Source organism: Ambystoma mexicanum, chromosome 2q (genome assembly GCF_040938575.1).
Source record: "Ambystoma mexicanum isolate Mex_15411 chromosome 2q, UKY_AmexF1_1, whole genome shotgun sequence".
In the NCBI taxonomy this organism is placed as follows: domain Eukaryota; kingdom Metazoa; phylum Chordata; class Amphibia; order Caudata; family Ambystomatidae; genus Ambystoma; species Ambystoma mexicanum.
In genome coordinates, this window is record NC_090924.1 from 163,129,310 (window position 1) to 163,156,116 (window position 26,807).

General features: G+C 46.6%; 1 long non-coding RNA gene across 1 annotated transcript; it reads left to right on the forward strand.

The window, feature by feature from the left end:
* The first annotated feature begins 1,596 nt into the window (after window positions 1–1,596).
* On the forward strand, window positions 1,597–5,987 carry LOC138568926 (uncharacterized). The gene is made up of 3 exons (XR_011303004.1): window positions 1,597–1,684; window positions 5,120–5,237; window positions 5,773–5,987. It is a non-coding gene; the product is annotated as an uncharacterized lncRNA (long non-coding RNA).
* The last annotated feature ends 20,820 nt before the right edge of the window (window positions 5,988–26,807 follow it).

Sequence of the window (26,807 nt, forward strand, 5' to 3'; positions counted from 1 at the left end):
AAAGATTTGAAACAACGTTTATCCAGTAGGGGTTACCCCAAAAAATGCATCAATCGAGCATATAAAAGAGCCAAATATGCCAATAGAACTAGATGCCTTCATCGCGAGCCCATGCTTGCAGAAGATAGAATAACGTGCGTGAGCACTTTTAGCCCTATCAGCAATGCTTTACGCAAAGTAATCAAACAACAGTGGCATATTTTGACTACGGAAGAGTACTGCCCCGCTCAACCCAGGTTTGCTTTCAAACGTCAAAAAAATGTAAAAGATTTTCTGGTCCATACCTATCCAACCATATGTCCACCAATATCACAAGCTACCCTGTGGAATCTTCCACCGGTAGTAGGCCATTTTAAATGTGGCCACTGTTCAGTTTGTGCTTTAACCTCCAACTGCAAGTCGATTGAACTTAATGGCAAAACATGGAATTTAAAATCCTTTTCCAATTGTGCTTCGGATTGGCTCATTTATGGCATTAAATGCCCGTGCAATTTATTGTACATAGGAAAAACCAGCCATGCTGTACGGCTCAGAATTTGTGAACACAGGTCGTGTTTGAAGAATAAAACTGAGAACAAACCCCTGGTATCTCACTATATTGCTGCAAAGCATAACTACACCGATCTAAAATGGTTTGTCATTCAAAAAATTCTACCCTCCCTTAGAGGAGGTAATAGAGATCTAGCTCTGAGTTTAGCTGAACAAAGGCTGATATATAATCTGAACACGGTCAGCCATGGCCTGAATTCCTCTGTGGAATGAAACAGTTTGATCACATAATTCGCATCACAGATGAGAGTGCTGTAAATTCGCACACCCGTTTTTCACTCCTTCCCTCCCCTTGACCCTTTGATTGGTCAGATAATGGTCAGTTGCCCGTGTTTGTTACGTTACCTTGGGGCACCTCAATTAAGTATGACCCTTTGTTAAACACAGAACTCGGCGGATTTTTATTCATAAATCACTTGTACCGCTGTGGACATCTCAGTATGGCACCCGCATACTACCGCGGGGCCCCCTTTGAATAAAATATTTTTTCTCTAATACCATCATACACTGACGTGTGGATCAAGTCCTCGCCTTCTGCGAGGTATCTGATACACTGTATCTTTAAATAAAGGAGTCTCCGCCTGCCGTTGTGCCGACATCGAGACGTATTTAATTCCGTCCTTTGGACGATCGCTTCCACTAGTTGTTGCAGCACGGCCGTGGCGAGAGGTTCGTTCGGTTCAGAACCGAGGAGTGAGAGGTAAGCTCCTGTATTCCACTCAGCTCACAGTGACAAGCCCGCCTTTGTTAATATTGTGCTTTTGATTAGTTCTCTGTGCCCTGCATTTTACAGACCGACTACACATGAATTGGACAGCATGTCCTCGACTACACGGGCTTAATTCCACCTGTGTTCGAATGTCGGTATTAATTTCTTGCCGCCTCTTCACACCACGAATTAGGATTGACGCTTTTTTTGTTAAAAGGTATACAGAAACATTGCCTTTATTAAAGTTCATTCTCTTCTAAAAAGACCCTCAGATTAAACCGTCGCGTTTCTCTCTCTATTTGACTTAGGACACCCTGCGAATCTGATGCCATGACGCCGTTTCTAAGTTCCACACTGGATGCCTAAATGATGTTTAGTAGAATTTCCCTCCAGTTTCGTGTATGACCTACCTGGCGACACTCGGAAGTAAGCCATTCTCTGCATGAATAAAACTGTTCTGTGCCCCGATGTTTTTTGAGCACTGCCCTTGGTAGTAATAACCTGGTAAATGGTAATACCAATAGGAAAAAGAACCAATTTAAAATGACTGGCCATTTTTCATCTATTTATGTAGACTATGCCATGAATCATCTAGATGACTAGTAATCAGGCATTAGGTGTGACAATTCTGTCCCTGAAAGAGTTATTGATGGCTTTGCCTTTATTTGTTTGATCACACTCGACCCAGGAGGTATTGGTAAGGGTTGGATCTCTCTTATGTGTCACACAAGAGTACGTTAACTGTGTTCTGTGGCAAGCACGGATTTAAAACTAGCTTGTATACAGGACAAAGACTGATAGTATATCTACATATATTTTGCAATATGAGAAATAAAATAGACAGCCAATATGAGTTTTGTGTATACATTAGAGGTTATGTATTTAAGGATATTTTAGTCCCACTTTGTAAGTCAATGTTCTGATGTCCCATGATTAATTGTATATATATGTATTTTTTTAGATCTTTGATGCCAATAGTAAATTGCTCATAAGGCTCATCCTGAAGAAATGTCCTGTCCTGAAGATGGCCACTACATTTATCTTCTGTATGGACACTTGAGAAACTGTCCCATCTGATTATTGGCCGAAACATGTCGACATTTTTATCTCATTAAATGTCTACTTTTAGTCATTTTGTATAACTTGTGTATTGGGATTAGATAGTATATTAAGTTGCCTCATCTTTTATGTTCGTTCGCTTTCTGGTTTTTTGTTACCTGTAGCCTTGCCTTATTTTCCCTGACACAAAACACTGTACTTTCATTTTTTTGCGCGTTCTTATATGTTGATGTATTAGTCGAGTTGCCTTCTAATATGTTTGACATCCCCAATTAAAATTACTTTCATGTATGCTCACGCATGTGGCTGTCTATAGTTGCTGTCTGCACAGATTAATGCTGTCTTGTAAATGTATATATGTGTGACAATAAGTTTTCCAACCCATCTTTGAGGTTAGAGTAGTGAGGGGTAAGCAATTCTCCAGTGCCAGTTCCCTGACACACTTATATATTTCCTCGTCATTTATCCCTATTTTGAGAATTGCTCCCCGTTAACAAAAAACGCTGGGATCGGGCCTACTTTTTTAGTACATTTTTGGACAGCCCTTGGCTGGAAGGCCTCATTGACAGGCTATCGATCGATTCTCGGGTCAGGCACGCACGCTGTGTAGTGCCCTAGATCAAGATGGATAGTGTCAATATTTTGACATTCTCTGAAGAATACTACCAGAGACTCATGACTTTGCCTACCATATTTGCCACAGATACAACTAATGATATTCCAGTCGCAAATAAAGACGACTTGGACTTACTGGTACAAAAAAAGAAAAAATTGATTCGCACAGAATCTCATGGACAGATGATGCTGGCCTATTTAAAAGCAGGTATAATACCTGAAGGGTTGCAAGTAAAAAATATCCCAAGGGTGTTTTTAGACAATCCTAAATTTAAAGGACAATTTAGTGCCGTTGGTAATAAATGCTCACGTGATTACCTGATTTTGATCATCGATACTTCGGTAGAAGAGACTACCAAACAAAAACTGGAAATTGAAACTCTTGAAAACAAGATGATAGGTGATAATCTTATAAAAGACATCAAAGAAAAACTTACAAAAATTGAAGAAGAAATAGTAAAATTCAAAAAATTTACTCTAGATAAGAAAATCTGGAAATACAAAAAAGATAATGAAAACTATAAGGAAATCACTACCTATCCCTACCTTGTTCCTTCTTTTTACGATGATCAAAATAAACAATCACAAAACAGAAACAAAAATACAGGTCGCCCTAGGAACAAATATGTGAGTTTCTCTAATACATCCAACACCACGTCAAGTAGTGACTCTGACAACCCCTCTACCTCCAATGGCCCTAACACCAACAACCCAGCTCTTCCTTTTTTTCGAGGGCGAGGGAACAAATCACGTCAGTGGCAGCAAGGGCATCCACGGATGCAAACCCGCAACTGTAGGGGTCCTCCTCAGAACTGGTGATTCCTATTTTTAACCTGTCAAATCATGTTCTTACCGACGCCGAAACATCAGTCCTAAAAAATGGATTGAGTTTTGTTCCAACCACAAAAGCAAAAGATTTTGACACTCAGGTTGAATTGCATAAATTCTTTCGTTTAATTCGCTTAAAATATTTTTTCAAAGATGGCCACCCCTCTACTAAAACACCTAGCATAACTAGCCTCAAATTACCGTTGCATTTTACTCCATCTAATGCTATGGTTAGTCCGGCTATTTTAGCCTTTGAAAACAAGATCCTAGAAAAAACTAAACATCTTTTGAAAGACAAAAATCAACATAAAGACAATTTTAGCAACAGTGAACGTACCGCTTTAACGGCTTTACAAAAGAACTCGGCTTTCTTAATAAAACCTGCTGATAAAGGCAGAGGTATTGTTCTATGGGACACTACACTGTATTCCACCGAGGTTATGCTCCAACTCAACAATCCAGTATTCTATCGTAAATTGAACCATGACCCGACGGGTTTCATCCGGGAAGAAATCAAAAGCCTGATGGACCATGCCTTGCAAGAGGAATGGATCGATCAGGATGAACATCAGTTTCTCAATAAAACATCACCTACCACCCCTGCCTTCTACCTCCTCCCGAAGGTTCACAAAAACGAGCGTGTTCCACCGGGGAGACCTATTGTATCAGCTATTAATTCCATCCTTGAGCCACTCTCCATCTACGCCGATTACTTCCTCAGACCTTTCGTGTTAAAAATGAATTCTTATGTAAAAGACACCACTAGTATGATTAATTTAGTATCTGAACTCCATCTCAACACTTCAGACCTCTTAGTCACCCTGGACGTAACGTCCCTCTACACAAGCATCCCACAGGGAGAATGCTTAAAGATTATGGAGACTTTTTTGAATCAACGGACTGACACATTGCTTAAAGTACCTACATCATTTATCATGGAGTGCATTAAAATTGCCCTCACAGAAAACTTTTTTCTTTATGAAGGGACTTTCTATAAACAAATCCATGGCACAAGTATGGGGGCGACCTTCGCGCCAGACTTGGCCAATTTATTCATGGACCATTTTGAAAGCACCTCTATCTACAATCCATCTAATCCTTTCAAAGACAACATCCTAAAATGGTTTCGTTATATAGACGATGTGTTTATGATTTGGCAGGGGGACCTCCCTCGCCTGCATTCTTTTTTAGAATGGTTAAATAATCACAACCCACACATTAAATTCACCATGACTTTTGACGCAACCACTATTCCGTTCTTGGATCTTTCCATCTTTAAAACTGCCTTTATTAAAGTTCATTCTCTTCTAAAAAGACCCTCAGATTAAACCGTCGCGTTTCTCTCTCTATTTGACTTAGGACACCCTGCGAATCTGATGCCACGACGCCGTTTCTAAGTTCCACACTGGATGCCTAAATGATGTTTAGTAGAATTTCCCTCCAGTTTCGTGTATGACCTACCTGGCGACACTCGGAAGTAAGCCATTCTCTGCATGAATAAAACTGTTCTGTGCCCCGATGTTTTTTGAGCACTGCCCTTGATAGTAATAACCGGATCAATGGTAAAACCAATAGGAAAAAGAACCACTTTAAAATGACTGGCCATTTTTCATCTATTTATGTAGAGTATGCCATGAATCATCTAGATGACTAGTAATCAGGCATTAGGTGCGACAATTCTGTCCCTGAAAGAGTTTTTGATGGCTTTGCCTTTATTTGTTTGATCACACTCGACCCAGGAGGTATTGGTAAAGGTTGGATCTCTCTTATGTGTCACACAAGAGTATGTTAACTGTGTTCTGTGGCAAGCACGGATTTAAAACTAGCTTGTATACAGGACAAAGATTGATAGTATATCTACATATATTTTGCAATATGAGAAATAAAATAGACAGCCAATATGAGTTTTGTGTATACATTAGAGGTTATGTATTTAAGGATATGTTAGTCCCACTTTGTAAGTCAATGTTCTGATGTCCCATGATTAATTGTATATATATGTATTTTTTTAGATCTTTGACGCCAATAGTAAATTGTTCATAAGGCTCATCCTGAAGAAATGTCCTGTCCTGAAGATGGCCACTACATTTATCTTCTGTATGGACACTTGAGAAACTGTCCCATCTGATTATTGGCCGAAACATGTCGACATTTTTATCTCATTAAATGTCTAATTTTAGTCATTTTGTATAACTTGTGTATTAGGATTAGAAAGTATATTAAGTTGCCTCATCTTTTATGTTCGTTCTCTTTCTGGGTTTTTGTTACCTGTAGCCTTGCCTTATTTTCCCTGACACAAAACACTGTACTTTCATTTTTTTGCGCTTTCTTATCTGTTGATGTATTAGTCGATTTGCCTTCTAATATGTTTGACATCCCCAATTAAAATTACTTTCATGTATGCTCACGCATGTGGCTGTCTATAGTTGCTGTCTGCACAGATTAATGCTGTCTTGTAAATGTATATATGTGTGACAATAAGTTTTCCAACCCATCTTTGGGGTTAGAGTAATGAGGGGTAAGCAATTCTCCAGTGCCAGTTCCCTGACACACTTATATATTTAAAAAAGGTTGGCAGAAAGTCCAGAAAATTACAGAATCTTAGCAATGCTGGACTGTAGTGGGACATATTTCACTAATATCTTATTGGAACTACTCACAGAGTGGGTAGCCCAAAAAGGAATACTTACTTACCATCAAACAGGGTTCAGAAACGGGTGTTCGACAATCCACCCAATCTGGACCCTGCTGACACTGATCTCCGACCTAGAAGCGAAAGCGCGGATGGCTCTGTTTGCCTGTTTCGTGGACTACTCGTCTGTGTTTGATAACGTTGACAGAGGGAAAGAGTGGACCATGCTAGAGGAATAGAAAATAGACTGTTCCATGCTATATTTGATAAAAAAGCACTGTATGGCGACACAGCAGTAAAAAGCAGGCTATCACAGGACAGGGCCCTTTTAGATACCATCTCCACTTGTAAGGGTTTGAAGCAGGGGTGCTCACTAGCCCCTTTGTTTTTTAACATCTACCACTCCCTGTTGGCAAGAAGGTTGGGGGAAGCACTTAATACGCCCCCACAATATGGGAATAAGGGCGTGGTATGCATACCATATGGAGACGATGTTGTGATCCTTGATAGGATCAAACTGGGCCTACAGCACTCACTCCTTGCTTTGGCCACGTTTTCATCAGAGTTGGCATTGAAGCCCAATATCAACAAAACAAAAATCATAGTATTTCACGGAATGATCTCTGGCAACAAACACAATCATTGGTGGTTAGGAGAAGAAGAGAGTGGAAATCACCAACAGTTATCGCTATCTGGGAATCACTATAAGGGCAACATTTTCATCAGCGGCCACCTTAGGAGAAGTAACCCAAAAGGCCTGGGGGAAATGTTTAGCTCTAAGGAAGATGATTGATGCCCATGTAGGGAGATGCCTCGAAGCAAAAATACTAGCATACAAAGTATCAATTGTTCCTACGATTATGTATGCCTTGGAGGTCATCCCCCAGAAATACGGTGCAGTTATTGGTAAATAAGAGGGAAAGAATTTTCGATCCATGTTAAACTTACCCCCTGTTACACCTATCCAGGCGATTTGATTAGAACTGGGGCTCGCGTCAATGATATGTTATGGTCAGTAGCATCTTGTAACCTATGGGCAAAAATAAATTATGAACTGGCTGGCCCCGACAGCTTGCTTTCACTTACTTCCCAACATGCAAGCAGATATGAGACAAGCAAATGGTTTAGCGACTTAGACACCAGAGTGACAAAGTACATGGGCAATATTGGAATTACGCAGATTCCAAAGACATGGTTGGATTTAACCTGGCAAAGATTCCTACAAAAGCCAGGGCCCATGGCACAGATAAAGCTCTGATACACCTTGGTGCGCTAACAAAGTTTGGGGAATCCATCAGGCAATCATTTGACATAAGCAGCCCTAAGTCTTTCTTGATAAAGAAACGCTATCCCGCAATGATTAGGTTCATGCTGTCAGTTAGACTCCAAACAATCAAGGTGTTAGAAAACACCAGAACATGGAGAGGTATTCTGCGGCATAAAAGGCTATGCAGACTCTGTGGAAAAACCATAGAGTCATCAAGACATGCTTTAACACAATGTGAAACACTACAAACCACATTATGAAATGTTTTAATACATATTTTAAAAGTATAAATGTAATGTGTATTTTGTACATGTCTCTTAAAAATATAAATGTAAATGTACACTTTTGTAGATGTTAATACGAAAAGGATGCAAGTCATCCAAAAACGCACTTTAAATACATTTTTAAAAAAATAAAAAAAATAGGAGATTGCTGAGATTGCACCCGGGTGGAGCTGCCTATTTCTTCGAAGGCCTAAAAGCTGGTTTGGCCTTACGGTAGAGTGCTGGCCGGCATCCTTGAGAGTGGAGCAACCTGACCCCAGCCCTCTCCTCCAAGAGGGACCTGAAATCCAGCAGGCTTTCCAGAACTTTAAACAGAGGATTTCTATGACGTAGAACTGAGCCCTGGAAACCAAAAGGTGAGGAGTCAGCTTGCCTTAAATCATTTTGCTTTATAGGGCGCAGAGGGCAAAACTGTGTAGATCCTTAGCCTAACTAAAAATATGAATTCAATTAATTCCCTTTGATGGGACACCATAGTATGATTTTTGTTAAAATTCGAAAATAACAAAGCTCATTCCCGGTGTGCGGTGAAAATTATAGACTGTAATTTAGTTTGGTGATCCTCTTTGTCCTGTTGACCCTGACTTCTTTAGGAAGAGGGGTGTCATTGTTACTAAACAATCCCTAAACTGCCAGGTTCCCCAACATAGGCCTTTCAGTGGAGGTGGGTCTGAAATACAAAATTCTCAAATCATCCCCATATTTGCTGTCCAGCTTCCACAACACAGGCCTTTAAGTGGAGGGGTGTCTGAAAACCAACATTATTCAATCAACCTAATTTTTCTGTCCGACTTCCCCAACACAGACTAGACCGTCTTGCGAGGATAGCTCAGAGGCAAGGTGCCCGCCTTGGAAACAAGACGGCACGAAGCAACACAGGTTTGATCCCCGGGTACGCGCTTAGAAACCTCTGGGTATTAAGTGCGTTATAAATAACCTATCATATCATATATCATACCATATCATAGTGGGGGGCAAGCGGGTCTGAAAAACAAACTGCTTAATCGCCATGGGTTTATTTTAAAGAGAAAGTGTGGCTGAAATCATAATTGTCATTTGTATTGGTACAGATCTGTAACCCAACTGCTAGCCTTACAAGCATGTAGGAAAATCGAAATGGCTCAGCATTGCATACAGCATTGTTTTCTTTTTGTTTATTGATCAATTTAATGTTTCTTGAAGTGCAATTTGTAAAAAAAGAACATTATTGTAATTTGTGTTTTTTCCTAACCCATTGGTGTGATTCATTTTTGTAACAAGAAGTTAATTGTGAACCCCAAAGAAGGTAACCTGTGTAGTTTGATGTGATTTCTATTACCTATCATTCAAATAAATACAAATATAGTTCCTATACACAGCCTAGTTCTTGGTTATCTGTTGGCAGTGGGGTTGGGGAGATTTGTGTGACTCTAGTAAGTCTTCAGTAAGGCCAGAGCTAAAAAGAAACATAAGCGAGTATTGCAGGACTCCTTGATTGGGGGGTCGGAAGGAACTCCCCAGGTTTAGGGTGGTCTCAGTATAACGTGACACGATACCGTCTCCATTCCTCTTGTTCAATGAAGTACATAGTGCTGCATTGTTCTGAAACTTGCTGTTGGCCATTATGTGGAAGGGCATGGTCAGTTTTAGTATGAGAGAAATGCCACTATGGTGGTGTGGGTGATGCTATGTTGTAGCTTGGTCAGTATGTCGGTTTCTCAATGATATTGTTAGGGTGAGTGCACCCATTGCATAGACATTTCAAAGATCTTGTGCTTCCCCTTGTGGTCCTTGCACATGGTTCTTAAAACATGATGTGTTCTTGTCCTGTGTATGTTAAACCCCCTCTCCAAAACAAACTGTTAGGCTCTCTGGTGTGAGCATGTTTTTGGAATTCCTGTTGAAGTCAATGCGCATTTGTGTACTTACTGGTAACTTATTTTCCTGTGAGTCAGTTCTCATTCATGTTAGCCCAGCTTTATCAATCATGAGTTCTTCATAGACCACGTGAGAAAAGGAATGTGTTCCCTCTTGTGTTTAGTTATGTTGTGCTTTGGGTGTTTTTATAGATCTGTCTCTCAAGTGTTTGTATCAATTTTCTTTTCTTGACCATCTCCTAATTGGCTTACATTTGGGGAATGTATATCGTCCAACTTGGGAGGTATTTTGGTATATCCCTTTAGTCCCCAGTGCAGGCGGTGCGCACATTTCAACTGCCGGTTTCACTTTCTGTTAGAAGTCTCACAGGAAATGAGGAGGCTTACCTTCAGGCCATTGTAGACGGTGAAACCATCTTGTGGGTATGACGTGTGACGTATTGCTCTCAGCAACTTCAGTGGTAACCACCCCTTAACGATGACCCAAATACTTCGACAGTGTGCTGGTCTGCTTAACATCAACATATCGTGTGCACTCCATTCTAGCAAGATCGGGAGATGGAGTGCATACCAATAAAATGCCCCTGTTTAAGATTTACAAGTTAATTCTTTTCCAACTCAATAACACACTGGGCCTCATTACGACTATGTCGGTAGCCATGCCGCTATAGCCGGCATGGCTGCCGCCGAAATCGGGTCCGGGTTCCCAGAATGGGGAATTACCGGGCCATTCTGAGTACGGAGGGCCCGGTAATTCCTCCCTCCAGGAACCCGGGCCCGGACCTTCCCCATTCCCTTCTGAGCCCCTATAGCCCCGATTACGAGGGGCCCATTGTTTGCTCCCTCTTCCCCTCAGGGGACCCGGTAAGGACGCCTGGTTTGACCAGGCGTTACTTACCGGGTCCCGCGAGGGGAGCTTGTAATGAGGCGGAACGGGTTTAACGGGTCCGTCTCCTTTAGCGGAGCCTGTTAACCCGTTCCGCCTCAGTCGTAATGAGGCCCTCTGATTCCCTATTTCATGTATCCTTGTTGTAGGCTTCAACTGGCTTTTAGACTGCTTGTATGTCCTCATATTCTGCTGGGGTAACGTCAGATCACTTGACTTGAACTGGTTGCGTCGTTGTTCATTTATTCTTAGAAACCTTAACAGTTTTTCGAACCCACTGTCCAGTGGCAACCCCTCACTGAGAGATATGTCTGATCCTGCTATTCAGTACAATGAAGACAACCCATATACAGCAACTGTAGAGTTGGGTGGTCTCCATATGAACATTAGCAAAGCACATATGTTTATGAGGCACAGTGCTGAGGGGGGCCAGTTAATGCATATATTGATTTGGAATCTAAAGGAGACATTCAGTTTAAAAGTCATTGGGCCTGATTTACAAAAGCGTTTTTGAATGTGAAAGTCCCTTTCAAAAAGGCTTTGTCTATCGGGTCCAGTGCATTCTTACTTAGAAGTACTGTTGCCCTCTGGCAACAGAGACATTTGATTATAATATTCACTTTAACAGGAATAGCCATTTAAATTGCACGTTCATAAAGGAAATAATGCCATGTTTTGAACAGACGTTATTAACACATGCATTATGCTTAGGAACAATTGAATTTGGCGTTGTAAATGTATCCAGTCTTTTCCCCATGGGGCGAGTCTTGAGTATGCCAAATCTGATGTATAAGCCCCCACATAAAAACACACACTCCCCTTTCCCCTCCTGCGACCCCACGGAGTGGGTTGTATCCGATTTCAGAGAGTGGCCTTTGGCGTCCAATGTGGTCAGATCAGCATAAGGTGGGGCCTCCTAGCAGTGGAAAAAGGCAGCCATCTGGTCTCCTTGTGATTGAATGCTCTGTGGAGGGCAGTGGAGTTTTTACAACAGTATTCGTCCCGCATAATACTATTCATTAACTGATTGAGGCACCAGTAACCTGTAAATTCCTCACTATGGGCCAATGTAGCGCTTAGTGGTGCACATTGGTGAGATTTATTTTTTGTTCTAAAAACTCGCACACTTATCAAAAGAAACATTGCTCAAAAATGGGGGTCGGAGATGACTCCAAGTTATGGACAATGGATGACAGACGTAGACATCTGTGTTGCAATGGAGCGCAGGGTATACACGGCCAGAGGATGTCCGGCCAAGGCGCAGAAAGTATGGCAAAAGTGGGAAGACACCCACTGAAAGGTGACTTTGTACAAGTGGACAGGAAGAGAGAATGTGGCGTCCCTCGACGTCCAAGGTGCCCTCAAAGCGGGGGAATCGAATGTAACTCCTGCAAAGGGGCAGTGAACTCAGATTCAAAATGTTGTAAGAAACGAGGGTGGGAAACAGTCAATGACCTGTATCGACAGTGTGCTTATGTTGTTTGTTTTTTCAAAACCCAATAAAATGTGTTATCAAAGAAAACAAAAAACATGATTGATAGGTGAATGATGGACTTATACCTTGAACAAAGGTCTGTGAAGAAGGTCGACCAGTTCCTATACCATGCACAAATGTGTGCATATAGTGCTATTTCTTATCTTGGTGGGACACAGGGTTAACATGCAGCCCTAATAGATGGTCACACAAGGAACTAGCCCACCCAGTTCAATTTTTTCTTTGAATTCTGCTTTTTTTAGTCCTGCATTTAAAAAAGAAGCAGCATGACTGGAAGTGGGAACATGCAAACGTAACCCAAATGATGACAATGTTGGTTAAACTGACAGTGACCTAGCAAAGCTCATTGTAAGGAGGTAGTCATAAGGTTCACCTGTCTGCTGTTCTAATGGATTACCACAAAAAGCCCTTTTGCTAATGAACTAACCTGAACTAATGACAAGCTAGCACATTCTATTCGTGGGATATGTACGCGGCTACGTGAATGCTGAGTGGTTCAAATGTCTATATAGATAAGCCTGGAGAGTGCATATGCTAATCATCTGAAGGAGTTTTTGAGGGCTTCGATAATAGGAGGAAATCGTACGCATGATTGGCAGATGGGATGGTGAGAGAGAGGTAGAGAGAGCGCGCGAGAGAGAGAGAGAGAGAGAGAGAGAGAGAGGTGTGTAAAGTAGATGGACTGCTAAAAATGGCAGCTGGTTACGGAGACTGAAATAATCTCAAAACCAATAATCTCCAACATATGCAGCAATACTACAATTGTGAATTCAAGTACACAGATCAAACCGTAAACTTTCAGAGGAGATGAGCGTACATTGTACTGTCCTTACAGGTGCATTCAGGAATAATGAATGCAGAGTATGTTGGGTAAACAACCACGGAATACCTCGTAGTTGGTTTGCAGATCATAAAAGCGAATGATATATTTGCCGTAAAGATTCTGTGTGCAGTGGGTGTCAGACACTTACAATGCATAATAATGCCATTGATTAATACTAATGTATGTCTTTATAATAATGGTTTATTAGTTTGAATTAAAACGTACTGAATGTATTCGTCAATTTAAAGTATACACATGCAGGACATAGTATATTAGAAATGTGATACATAAATCCACTGAAATACAATAACATGCAATACAATCCCTTACTAATATATTCCATCTAATTGTCCTTAAATGACATCTGAAAGATGTAAAGTATTGAGCATTAATAAGATCTGATTTTCGTTGATAAATACGTAATGCAAATGTTCCAAACAGAGTCTAGTAGAAGAACGTAAGTCCCAGGAAACAGATATAAATGCATGAAAACTAAGCAACTGGAGAAAGAGGAGCAAGAAAAACTAAGGAAAGCAGAATATGGAACTAACAGAAAATGAGCTGAAAAACTATGAATTCTGTTGAAATAATACAATCAGACTGGCCTAGTACAGGGTCTGAAAGCATTGGCTACCTAGACGTTTTAGACTACAACTCCCATAACCAGTACATCGAATGCTGAGGAGTCAAGGGAGATTTCGGGCAAAACATCTGGATCACCACAGGTTTCAACCCCTAACCGAATACATTGGTATTAGTATGAATTTCGCAAAGAATGCAGGGGTAATTTCAGCATCTATTTTGGACAGAATGTCGAGTAGGATCTTTTCTCTCCCAGACCCCTCATAACTGTAAATCATGAACACAAAACCATAATCCAATTCTACATAATAGCACATGCCAATCACTGCACAACGCATCTGTGTTCATTATCTCCTTGACAACCAACACATTTTCCCGTTTCTGGTTTGCAAAAACTTTAAATGTTTGTTTTTTGTTTGCCCAGACATGGGCCACACATATTGTGCAAGCCAGATATCGGGCCGAAACAAGGAAAAATGAACAAAAACAAAGTTGGCTGCCTCAATTGTAAAAAGTAAAGGAACCAAGTCCCTTTTCTATTTCTATGCCATGGGAAGGTAGAGGAGCAAGGGAGTAGGAAGCCATGCAGGAGCAAGTATGTCAGAGATGGGATTTGAGAATGACACGAGGGCGAGAGGGGCACAGAAGGGGTCCTGGCAGATCTGCTGAGGTACTGTAAAAAACATGACAGAATCCAGGGAATGGCGAAAAGGGTGACTGGTGGAATAAGGGCTAACACTGACATTTTCTGCCCTCTTTTCGATCCACCTGAGTGGCTGAGTTCAGTTTTATGGGATTTATTTCTTCACCATTTCAGTCTGTATCCATGTTTGTTTATGGTCATTTTGTTGGTATTTATGCACATTTATTTTTTGCTATGTAGTATTTGCCAACATTTATTTACATGAAAATATACATTAGCACTTGGATGCCTGTAATGAGAAGCTTTTTAAATGTAATCAATTTCGAACAAGAGAACAATGTAGGCATTGGGTGGGTGCACAGAGTGGCACGCAGCAGGTCAAGTGTAGATTTGGTAATTGTCTTGAGCCTCTAGAAACGCTTAAACATATACAGGCCGATTCATGGAATTAATGTGCGCTGAAAATTTCTGCAAAAGCGTGCGAATCGCAGCGCAAGTGCGAAAATCGCAGGGAAACCAGCGCACAGCGATTCATGGAAGTCCGTGCGCGTGTCAATCCCTGGATGTGCGCTAAAATCCTGCATGGCGCACGCTGGCACACACGTCTCCAAACAGAGTGCGCTACGTGCACAGGGAAAGCGCACATTGCGCAGCACACACAACTAAAGTAGGCGGAACAGGGGGCGTAACATGCGGAATGGGGAACGCGTGAAAATGTGGGCGTCACGGGGGAAGTACAGGAGCCAAATGCGCGGAACGCCCACACACGCGTCTACAACACGTATTCATGGAATCGAACAGGGCCAATAATCGAACGGGGCCAATGCGTGTGCCAAAAAAAGACGCGCTAATCCGGAAACACGTACGCCAGCAGTAAGCAGGCGTATGTGGAACCGCACAGCATAAAAGTGCACTCAAACAAAAAACAAGCACAGACGCCAGGATGACTCCTAGCAGCAGTGGTCGTGGGATACTGCAGGAGGAGGACGATAGTCAGGCCCAGAATTTTTAAACCCAGAACCAGCCTTTTTGGGATGCCTGATGACCAGGTGTATGGGAGGTACAGGTTTCCAGCTCACATAATACTCGACCTGGTAAGTGTGTGGGAGGATGGCCTCACATCACCCACCCTGTGCTTCCAAGCACTGAGCCCCCTGGAGAAGGTGCTCAATGTACTGCACTTCTTGGCCACTGGATCATTTCAGCGGACAAGTGCCATAGTGGGGGGGTGTCACAGGCCACGCAGTCATGCTGCCTACACCAGGTGTTGGCCATCATGACTGCACACCCATCAGTCCGCAGGCACATATACCTGCCCAGAACACCTGCAGAAAGGCAGGCTGCCGTCCAGGATTTTTACGGACTGGCACAATTCCCCAAAGTGCTAGGTGCCATTGATTGCACCCATGTGGCTCTAAGTCCCCCCAGGGCATCTGAGCACATCTATAGAAACCACAAGCACTGGCATTCCATCAATGTGCAGGTAGTATGTGATGCCAAGGGAATCATCACCTCAGTATATGCCAACTATCCAGGGTCCACCCATGACAGTTTCATTTACAGAATGTCAACCCTAAACCGGGACCTAGAAGCTGGGCGGCATGGTGATACATGGCTGCTTGGTGAGTATAAATGCCACTGCACATGCATGCATATCAGATACTGAGTAATGTCACAACCCCACGAATGATACCCATCACCACCTCCCCAGGGGACAATGCCTACCCTCTGAGCACCCACATGATGACGCCAATTCGGAACCCCACCACACCACCCGAGGTAAGATACAACACAGCCCATATTGCAACCCAGGGCATAGTGGAGAGCACATTTGGAGTGCCCAAGTCACGCTTTCGCACCCTTGTCCGCTCTGGTGGGCAGCTGCTATATGCTCCCCCAGTATTGTGCAGGATCATAGTGGCAGCATGGGTCCTGCACAACATTGCAACACCCCGGGGCATGCCAGTGGACATGGTGGTGCCCTCACATCCCCAACCACATGCACGGCTGCTGCGCATGGGTGGGGAAAGGGCATGTGGTGAGGCAGCCCGTACGCAGCTGGTGGCTAATTACTTCACCTAAAGTCACACCCCTGCGGAGTGCACACAGTCCTGACACATACCAGCTGACAATCAATGATGATGACATAAGGGACAGGCAACTGTCACAACCATACCAGCCTGAGATTGGTCACCTGGAATTGTTACATTGTGTGCATCCCTACCTGCCAAAAGACAACCAATGCTGTGTCACAAAAACAACACACATTTATGCTGCATGAATGACTACCCCCTTGCAAAATACAACATGAAAGTAGCGCCATGTCATCCATCCCCTCCCCAGCTCCGCCACCCAACACACCATGGCATTCATGCAATGTGAAAGCAAACAAAGCAATGCACAAGACCTGACACAAGTGTCACAAAGTGTCACAAAGTGCACTGTCCCAAGTGGAAACTTCCCACAGACAATATGCTCCCAGTAATCAATAACAAACAGCACACATGAACAAATACTTACCACCAACACAATACAGCAACACACCATGAAACATTGCAAAAACATGACAGTACTAAGTGAAAGTAGTGGTAGTCTTACAACCTGAATAAGGCAGCACATCGACCCCTTCCAACTGTAGAGTGTTGCTGCCACGCAAATATGTCAGTGTACTGCATACAACATGAATTCCATCTGCAAAGGAGACGGCCTTGTGAAGACATGAGGAAGGAACCAGCAAATTAGGAGGAAGACATGGATGCACAAGCACATATCAATACACCATGCATTGTACAATACAACAACAATACCCACCAGGGATTTACACACAGTATTGACTACAGACTGCCCACACAGCTCATGGGAACCCAATGTCACTGTGTAAGTCACTGTCACTTGATCACACCCTTTGCAAGCCCATGGAAACGGGAAGCAGGAGGGGTGTGTCTGTCACAAACCCAAGCATCTAACCCAAACTCAGGACAAGCCTGCATGTGCCCAGCCGGAATACAGTGGATGCCCACGGGAGTCACACAAGGCAACACACTGTAAAAAAAAGAAATAAAAAAAAAAAATTGCCATGTGGGGGGCAGGGTGGGGGAGGCCACCCAGAAGGTTCGAGGACCGGGTGCACACCAACACCCACCTGCGTGGATGTTGCAAAAAAAAATACCTCCATGGGCTCATGGCCTGCACGGCTATGCCATTGTGGGAGAACTGCTGTCGCTCTCTTCACCCTCTGCTGCTGCATCAGGAAGTGGTGGCACTATGGGAGGCAGCCCACGCAAAGCCCTGGTATTGTCCTCCATGGCAGCAAGCATGCAGGTCTGAAAGGTCTGATTCTGGAGGATTAAAGTGCAGAGAACCCCATGCAGCACGTCACGGGTTGCCTGCACTACTGCACGCGTGTCCTCGCGGGATGCCCGGATCTCCTCAAATGTTGGCTGCAGCTCAGCTGAGAGCGAACGTGTGAGCTGCTCCAGCTGCTGTTCTGCCCTAACTTTCGGGAAGCCTCAAGTTCAAGGAGACTCTGCCTGAGGTTATGGAGTTCCAAACCCAGGGCTTCCCTGTGGCCCTGTGACTCTATTGATAGGGATTCACGCAGAGTCTCCAGTGCCGCCCGTCGGTCCCTGTTGGACGCCAACATGTCTTCCCTGTGTGATTGGCAAATGGAGTCTGTTGCCTGCTGTTGTTGCTCCATCTTGCTTTTGGGGGGATAATGGAAGTGGCCAACCTCTCCATTGCCTGAGCCATCATTTCTACTGATGCTGCCTGTTGGGTTGCCATACCGTACATAGAGTTTTCCCATACAGTATTGCCTGGTAGCGCACAGCCACCGCGTCGGCGGGAACCACACCTGTTCGGGGCAAGGCGATCTTCTCATTGCTGTGATGGCACTGCCTGAGGCTGCAGGACTGCATTCCCCCTCTTATATGCTGGCCCAGGAACAGGATCAGATGCTGTGGAGTGTGACCCTGCATCTGTAACCACCAAAGGCGGACCTACCAACACTCACATCCCCATAGAGTGTCCTAACCCTGGTGCTGGTGGGTTGGACAGAACAGAATCCTTGCCAGAAGCACTGACCTGCGACAGCACATAAGTCTCATCATCCGACTCAGCACCTGAATAGAGGTCTGGGTAGCTGCACCCAGAGGCACCCCTCGACCGTATGGTCTGCAGTACCAAAGTGTTTTCACCCATCACCACACCACGTCCCCCACTGGTGCCTGATCGTGACTGAGAATCCGCCTTGGTCTGCACCATCTCCTGAACCTCACCAGCATCAAGTGCGTCGTCACCTGCAAAAACATGAAACACAAGAAATGGAAACAGGCATGAGCACCATAGCACACACATAGGCCTGACAAGACAGAGATCCTGTACATGGTTTACACATGTCTCACATGACTATAACCATGGCATGCATGCACTGTCTATGATTTTGAAGGGGAGTCAAAAAGGCAGACAATGAGAACACCAAGATGGAAAAGCAACACATTCACAGCATGTCATGTAGCACTGGCATCACACATCAGCCTGTGAGTGGCATGTCCAATACACATACTTGACACATGCCAGCACACAGATGTCATGTAGCATAGCCATGGTAAATTAGACAACTACAGCGATATGTCAGTGAATGAGTACTGTCACACATCCATGTCACATGGACATGATGAGAAGATTAATGCAGAATAGTGTTGCAAAATAACTGCAACACATCCAGTGTACAATTAGACAGTGATTTTAGGCAGATGTACACATCAATGGTTGGTCACTTCAACATGACAGGAAACAACTATCATGTTCCACATGCAGACAGGCCCTAAAAATAAATGTCAGCAGGCCAATACTCCCTCGCCCTGAATGGTTTAATAATTCACATAACCAGGTAACTAAAGTGGCACAATGTGAGGTGTAAACAATGACAGAAGCATGTCACATATGTGGCATTAGGGATTTAAAAAGCATATGAAAAATTGGATAATCTAAACAATCAGCCTGAATGAACACAGAAAAAAACAGAACAATGTTGTTGCAAGATGATAGTTCAAGTGCAACAGCAGTAATGTAGGGCTAATAGGCTACTGTGGGCAGAAGGGATACTGTCATACCCAAATCAAAGGCACGTGAATGTATTGGAGGAAGCACATGGGTGACCCATAACACTCAGGAGTACACACCCTCACCTGGCACTCAATCAGAACCCGTCACCCAAACAACATACACATGGATTACACACACATGCATGGGCACTCACCGGACAATGCCTCGTAATCAGGTAGCTCACCCACGCCTTGGATCTGTTCCTCTGTAACGAAGGTCCCAGCAACAGACTCATGTTCAGTGAGTTTGTTGTCATCTGGTGGAGACCCACCGCCAGTCACCAGAGTAGCAGCATCATTTGAGGCCAGCTTGTTCTTTGCTCTGCGTTTCAGGTCATTCCACCGCTTGTAGCAATCATCAGCTGTGCGCCTCACAAATCCAAGGGCACTTATGCGGTCCGCGATGGTCTGCCAGTGTGCCCTACGTTGACCAGGTGTGGTCTTGCACCCTGCAGTCACCACCATTTCACGGCTATGTGCTGACACGTAGGTCACAAGTGCATCAAGTTCGGGGTCATTAAAGCTAGGCTTCCTTGACGTGCCGGACTGTGTAGCCGTGTCTGGGGTCTCAGCCTGTAGTGTCAGAGCACCCTTCTTCCTCTTCTTCAAAGGTGGAGCAGAGCCTGAGTGGCTTGCGCCAATCTGGTCAGTAGGGGTAGAAGTGCAGGTGGACTGGGTACTGGGAGTGTGTGAATGCACAATGACCATAGGTCTTGGTGCAGGCATTGTCTGAAGTGTGATGTTGGCAGGGGCAACGTCAGTTTAATGGACCAGGACCGACACTGTCCCAGCTGGGAGACTCAGAGCTGGGGTGGATAGAGCTGCAGCTGCCCCTGCAGCCTCTCCACCCTGCCTACTTGGGGCAGCAGATGACATCTCTGCCCCAGATCCACGTGGCCAGGTGACACCAACTTGCACCGGCACACGTGGCTTAGACTTGCTGACCTGGAAGTCAACCTGGGAGTCATCCTGTGCCGGGTCAGGTGCCACAATGGGCTGGTCCAACAAGGGCTGAGCTGGGATGGTGTCAGCCACATTTCCCTCAACCATGGGGGGGCAGCATGGGTGTCCCTGATTGGTCCTCACACATGGGGGTCTAGGGGCACCCTGCAAAACCTGGCCACGCACCTACCGCGCCCACCATGCCCACCTTTTGGAGGTCGGCCACCTTTGCCTCCCTTACCGCTTGGTCACCTCCCAACCATGGCACTGATGTTGTTGTGTGTATGGGAGTTGCAGTAAACAATTGTCCTGGGCAATTGGGGGTGAAAGGGGTAGGGTACCCTAGTGCTCTAGCAATGCTGTCTGTGACTCCTGGGGGAAGATGACGGGTCACGCAACGCACAGGCACCCCGAAAAGAAAAAGTAACGTGCACGCAACCCCTCATAGACCACGTGTGTGGAAAAATGAACCTGCACTACGCTGTGGCACCCAGAAACACAAAAATAAGCGTATGCGTGTTACACACAGCCTACAATGACCTCTGAAGGGGTACGCTACACACGGGCAAGCACAGTTGGTAAATGCGTGCGCGACTCACCGTCTGCCTGGAAAAATAACATGAAAAAAACGCACGTGTGCGCGTAGGCAACACCCCCGCCAAAAGAAGAATTGTACGCTGTCTGAGGAGACAGGACAAAAGAAGAAATGAACGCTGTTTGAGGAAACAGGCCCAAAGAAAATAAAGAACGCTGTCAGAGGTAACAGTTATCGCATGTGAACCGACAAGAAGTACAGAATTCACCCACTCGCTCTACACGAAAAGCACGTACAAGGGAATGGGGTCCTACACGTACCTTTTAAAGTGGCCCACACGTACAGCGTCACTTACGCATGTACGTGCTAAGGCCCTTTCCTCCAATTACACGAGCTGACACTCGGACGTGCAGTTTTTGGACGTGTACGATGAACATGCACCCGTGTTGATGGAAACGCCAGCGCGCGTCACGTCACTTACGCGCGTAGGCGCTTTCCTCGGATTACATTCATTCACACGCGGACGTGCAGCTGAACCACTATGCCCATGTCACGAGGGAAACGGCCACGCGAGTCACGTCTCAGAAGCGCTTACGCGCTAAGGGCCTTTGGTCCAATGAAACCGCGTACGTGTGCTGACGCGCTTATGCACGAAGGGCCTTTCCTCGAATTACACGCGGACGTGCAAGATTTTCACGGGCCAAATCACTCAGAATTACTGCCCCCCAGAGCCCCGAGCGCGCTCCCACCTGCCATCTGCTGCGGCTTGCCTGATGCCCACTTGCCCTGGTATTTGGTGCCTGCACATCAGCCAGGGTTCCAGTTGCTGTGTCCACCCCTGCTGGAACAGAAGACTCCTGAATGGGATACCATCGCTCCACAGCCCAGCCCCAGGACCCAGTTGCCCACCCACGCCTGCCTCGGGGGTCGCCATGTCAGGGCAAACACCATCTGAGACTGCTGGCGATCCCCAGCCAGAGAGGCAGAGGGCCACCAGCTTCAGTGTGAAGGAAGTTGGTGCCCTGGTGGAGCATGTCCTGGGGCAGTATGATGCCCTCTTCGGAACATCATGCACCAACAAGGACGGATGGGAGAGGATCTGGGACGATGTAGTGGTTGCCATCAACGCGGAGGGGGTGGCAACCCGTGACATCAAGCACATCAAGAAGCGCTGGGAGGACTTCAGGTCCAGGACCCTCCACAAGGCCCGGCGCCTCACAGAGGGGGGCCGGGTCAGCATGAGTGACTTCGAGATGAGGGTCCTGGAACATGTATGCCCAGCGCTCCACACCCAGATCCTTCGGCGGAAGACCCGTCTGGAGTTGAGCGGTAAGTGGACAAGCATTGTTGTGTGAGACAGGGCATGTTGCAGTGTGCTGGTAGTCTGATACTTGCCTGTATGTGTGACATGGGTCATGTATGGATGTGTGTGTGCAGGGACATCATGCTCATGCATGTGATACCAGTAATGTGCAAACCACATGGTTGGTGCATGAGTTCCAATGCAACATGGGGAGCTGTATGGCAAATGCACACATGAAAGCATGCCAGTGTCTGTTCTTGCACATGGTGATGGTGTGAGGGATGGGTGCTGCAGTCACGTACATGTATGGTGCACATGTGGGTGTGTCTGAGAAGTGTGTCTGTGACTTTGATACGCCATGGATTCATGACACATGTCCTTGATGATATGCACATTCACTCATGCAGTGCAGTCACCGTTGTATGCACTGTGTCTATCCAAAGTGTCTGTGGTGTACAAGGCATGATGCATGACCCTCCGGTGATGTGTGTGCATGGGATCAGTGTGAGCCATGATGCATGTGAGTTTGAAGGCAACATTTGGATTAATAGAGGCCCTTGTACATGGATGCCGATGTTGATTGCAGGCGCCGTGCCTGTTTATGCATGTGTGTTGCGTGCATTGACCCATGTGTTGTGGAGTGACAGGATGGAAGTGACGTTAGACACTGCCACTCATGTGTTATTGCTTCCTGTCTAGGTGAATATTGTAATGTACCCTGATGCTTGTGTTCTTTGTCTCCCTCTACGCAGTGTCAAGTGAAGAAGGGGGCGGAGACAACACTGTGGAGCCAAGCGGCGGGGATGCCTCCACTGGGCGGCGACGCAAGGTCCAGCCACCCTCCCAGGACTTGCTATCATCCGGGAGCAAGGGGGCTGGTGCTGCGTCTGCCACTATGGCTGTGGCGGAAGGGTCGGCTGAGCCCCCACAGGGGCTCCAATGGCAGAAGATGGTACAGAGACATCCAGATTGGTGGTCTCCACAGAGGAGGAGGAGCCCGCTACTGAGCCGCACATGGGGCCTGGTGGGGGTATTACCACTGGTGCAAGTGGTGCAGTCCAGGGCCAGGGTCAGGAGGCAGCACAGGTCACCGCAGAGTGGCCTGTGCATGTCCCTGTCCTTGACCCTGTGACTGCACCACCATGCACCAGCAGGGATGCCCCCGTCCCAGGCCCATCCGCAGGTAGAGGAGAGTGCCATGTCATCTGCCTCTCCACTACCTGTGGACGAGGGGTCCAGTGAACGTATGGGCTCCGTCCTGATTGGTGTCACGCGTGACATTCATGATGACGTGAGTTCTTCCTGGGCAGAGAACACACGCCATCACGAACAGCAGCGTTGCGACGTGGCACTGTTGGGAGGGGCCCTGGTTGGTGGGTTCCTACATGTGACGCGCACTCTGGCGGACCTCTCCTCCTCTGTGGAGACTATGCGCCAGTCGTTCTCCCTGCCGTCTTCTGGCCCAGATTCCACCAGGGCCCCCTGTGGACCTGGCCTGACCAACACAGCCAGCTTGGTGGAGATCCCATCCCTGCCACAGTCGGGAGTCGGCGGTCCAGCAGGGGTGGACACCACAACTGGAGACCAGCTGATGGAGGATGTCCAGGCATTATCGGACAGGGCACATGGACAGCAGCAGCAGCAGCAGGAGCAGGCTCTAGGTGGGAGCAATGATGGCTCGGGCCATCAACATCAGGGTGGCAGGCATCGGCCAGAGGGCAGGAGAACCCTGGAATGGATGTGTCTTCCGTGTGGCTGTGGTTGGGCCAGCGTATAGGTGCAGAGCGGCGGCAGGCGGAAGAGGCGCAACTCACCATGGTCCGGGCAGAGTTTGCCATGCGTCGGGCGTTGAGGTGGTCAGAGTGCCTCGAGGCGACTCGCAGGGTGTTGGAACAGGCCATGAGTGCCTCCCTGCGAGACCTCGGGGCCAGGACAGAGGCCCGCCTCCAGCAAAAAGACATGGAGTTCGATGATGCCCTGGCCGAAAACATCACTGAGTGAGCCGCAGGACTTGCCCGTCGCCATTGTAAATAGTTTATAGTGTTAGGTTGCCTTTTTTTTTCTTTATTTTGTGGCTTTTGGACTATGCCCCACATTTTTGTATATAGTTTTTTTGTTAGGTAGGTTATTAGATATGTTTCACTTGTTTCGTTGGGCTCATGGATCCTTGGGAAGTTGATTGTACATAGTTGGACGTTGGAGTGATTTTGATTTTGGACATGGATTAATGGATTTTTCTTTTGGCCAATGGATTGTACATAGTTGGACAATGGATTATTTTGAACTTTTTCTTTTGATTTCACCATGGATCAATGGATTTTTTTTAACGTTTACTTTGGATTTGCGTTGGTGGAGGGAGAGTTTGGACTATTTTTCTTTAGGAATTCTTTGTATTGGTTATACTTTTCATTTACTCTTCTTTTGCACATGCTTTTCATTTCATGTTTGCTATTTTGTTATGCTTTCATTTTATTGATTTATTTTTGTACATAATACATTTTCATATTTTAGTTCCATGTGTGGGATTTGCTCATTGGGTGAATGCATATGAAAATGTGGGTTTAAACAATCAATGCCAACGAGTGTGTGTGTGTGACGGACATGTGTAGATGTACATAGTTGACTTTTGGTTTGTGTCTTGAGATGGGCATGTCAGTGTGGGTTTGATTGGGAAATCATTGCATTTCAGTAATGGGGTGGCATTCTATGGTATTTTGTGGTAGAAGTGGGCCATGATTGTGCATCTTTATTTCATGTACGGGGGGACATGAGTGGGGGCCTGCTGGCAGGTGCCCCTCACTGATGGGGTGTGGGGGTGCAGGGGGACATGTGTGGGGGCCTGCTGGCAGGTGCCCCTCACTGATGGGGGGTGGTGGTGCAGGGGGACATGGGTGGGACATGTGTGGGGGCCTGCTGGCAGGTGCCCCTCACTGATAGGGGGTGGGGTTGCAAGGGGACATGTGTGGGGGCCTGCTGGCAGGTGCCTCTCACTGATGGTGGGTGGGGGTGCAGGGGGACATGAGTTGGTGATCACTAGTGCAATGTGACACGTGGCCTGGCTGGGGGGCATGGCCATGGTGGACGGGCTGCCTGCGGGACATGTCCGGGGGTGCAGGATAGTCCCCTGTGGTGTGGGCTGCCTGCAGGGGCTGTGGAGACGGTAGAGGGGACACCTGGGAGGACCCACACTGCCAATTCACGTGTAGGACTCCCCGCGCACCACACTGGATACACGTACCCCGCTCTGACAGCAAATTTATGTGGGAAAGTTCCCACGCACCCCAGTAACACATGTTCCCCGCTCGCACAGGGCCAATCGCGTTGGAAAGTTCCCGCGCACCCCAGTAATACACGTACCCCGCTCGCACAGGGCCAATCGCATGGGAAGTTACTGTGCACCCCAGTAACACACGTACCCCGCTCGCACAGGGCCAATCGAGTGGGAAAGTTCCTGCACACCCCAGTGACACACGTACCCCACTCGCACAGGGCCAATCGCGTGGGAAAGTTCCCGCGCACCCCAGTGACACACGTGCCCCGCTCGCACAGGGCCAATCATGTGGGAAAGTTCCCACGCACCCTAGTGACACATGTACCCCGCTCGCACAGGGCCAATTGCGTGTGAAAGTTCCCACGCACCCGAGTAACACACGTACCCCGCTTGCACAGGGCCAATCGCGTGGGAAAGTTCCCGCGCACCCCAGTAACACACGTTCCCCGCTCGCACAAGCCCAAACAAGTGGGAAAGTTCCCGCGCACCCCAGTGACACACGTACCCTGCTTGCACAGGGCCAATTGCCTGGGAAAGTTCCTGCACACCCCAGTGACACACATACCCTGCTCGCACAGGGCCAATTGCGTGGGAAAGTTCCTGTGCACCCCAGTGACACACGTACCCTGCTCTCACAGGGCCAATCGCGTGGGAAAGTTCCTGCACACCCCAGTGACACACGTACCCCGCTCGCACAGGGCCAATCGCATGGGAAAGTTCCCGCACACCCCAGTGACACACGTACCCCAATCGCACAGGGCCAATCACGTGGGAAGGTTCCCGTGCACCCCAGTGCCACATGTATCCCGCTCGCACTGGGCCAATCGCGTGGGAAAGTTCCCGTGCACCACAGTGACACACGTACCCCGCTCGCACAGGGCCAATCGCGTGGGAAAGTTCCTGCGCACCCCAGTAACACACGTACCCCACTCGCACAGGGCCAATCGTGTGGGAAAGTTCCCGCGCACCCCAGTAACACATGTACCCCACTCGCACAGGGCCAATTGCATGGGAAACTTCCCGCGCCGGGGTGTACATGTATTTTGAGGGGTGCGCTGGGAGTTTTACTGCTGTTTTCATGGTTTGGGGCCTGTGTGCCATGTACGGGATTTGTGCGCTGTGCATGGTGCACGGGGAGGGGTTGGGGGCGTAACTGGCGCTGCTGCAGGGTCGCTGCGCCACTCTGCGCCACGGCTGGTTTTGGATGCTAAAATCCATGAATACGCTGTGCGCGGAAATGGATTTTAGCGTACGCGGCTGGCGCAGGCAGTCACACGCACACACTGTGCGCCAGCCGCGTGCGCCACTTGTGCGCTGAAGTCTATGAATACCCTTTTAGTACTTAAGTACCACCAATTCAGCACAGCCGTGACCAATCTCTTAATGAAATCTGTTAATCCGAATTTTCCGGATTGCTTGGAAT